At 34.5% G+C, this 1,079-nt stretch overlaps 1 non-coding gene across 1 annotated transcript; it reads left to right on the forward strand.

Annotated features, from left to right (window-relative positions):
• The first annotated feature begins 753 nt into the window (after positions 1-753).
• On the forward strand, positions 754-872 carry LOC111741216. The gene has a single exon (XR_002780931.1). It is a non-coding gene; the product is annotated as a 5S ribosomal RNA (ribosomal RNA).
• Positions 873-1,079: the final 207 nt, after the last annotated feature.

Consider the following 1,079-nt stretch of genomic DNA (forward strand, 5'->3'; position numbering starts at 1 on the left):
TGAGTGTTAGCAGAACTTGAAGGTCCTCTATTACAGTAAGAGTTGGTTTGAAGTATATTTAAGAATACAACTTGAAAAACTCTTCATTATATAGATAAGGCCATAGAGTCTCAGAGATGGGAAGTAATTTGTCTAAACTCATAAAATATATTAGCAGCAGAGCATGGATTAGATTCTCTCTCCCAGTCAGTGTTCCTTCCATTGCAATGTTCTGCTACCTCCATTTAGCACATTGTTGGTTAGTTGAATGTGACTCAAGTAGTAAATTTTGCAAAGAAGAAAGAGAGAAATAGAAATAGAGAGAGGGAGGGAGAGAGGAAAGAAGGAGGGAAGCAGGGAGTGGAAGAGGGAGAGGGAGAAGGAGAGAGAGAGGAGGAATCTTAAAATCATTAACTAAGCAAGTCATGAAGATTCAAAATATTAAGCATTGGAAAATCCTATGTCCTCTAACATTTTATCTTGAATAATTTCAAAACTGTAGACAGGTTGAAGGAATAGTACAAAAAACACCTACCATGCCCTTCACTTACATTTACTCATTGTTAACATTTTGTCTCATTTGCTTTCTCTTTCTCTATAAACATATGTACATTTAATGAAGTAATTGAACAGAAATTGCAGACCTCGTGACACTTTACTCCTAAGTGTTTTCCAAGAATAAAGTATTTTCTTATATAACCAAACTGCATTAATGAAATTAAACATTGATACAATATCTACTAACAATGTACAGTTTACATTAAAGTTAATCTAGTCTACAGTCATATCACCCTGAACAAGTCCGATCCCATCTGATCTCGGAAGCTAAGCAGGGTTGGGCCTGGTTAGTACTTGGATGGGAGACCACATAGGAAGACTAGGTGCTGTAGGCATAAAAATTTAAAAAATAAGGGATTGTAAACTGACAAGGTCCTTGCAATCTGTGAGGTCAACCAAGGGTTGCATAGCCTAAAAAACATTAAATTAAATTAAATTAATCTAAGGTAGGTCCTCTGCTTTTGTTTTATTTTCATGACACTGACTACTATAAAGAGATAAGATTGGTGCTTTTTTTTTTTTAATTAAGTTTATATAATTTT

Source organism: Pteropus vampyrus, unplaced genomic scaffold (assembly GCF_000151845.1).
Source record: "Pteropus vampyrus isolate Shadow unplaced genomic scaffold, Pvam_2.0 Scaffold74, whole genome shotgun sequence".
NCBI classification, from domain to species: Eukaryota; Metazoa; Chordata; class Mammalia; order Chiroptera; family Pteropodidae; genus Pteropus; species Pteropus vampyrus.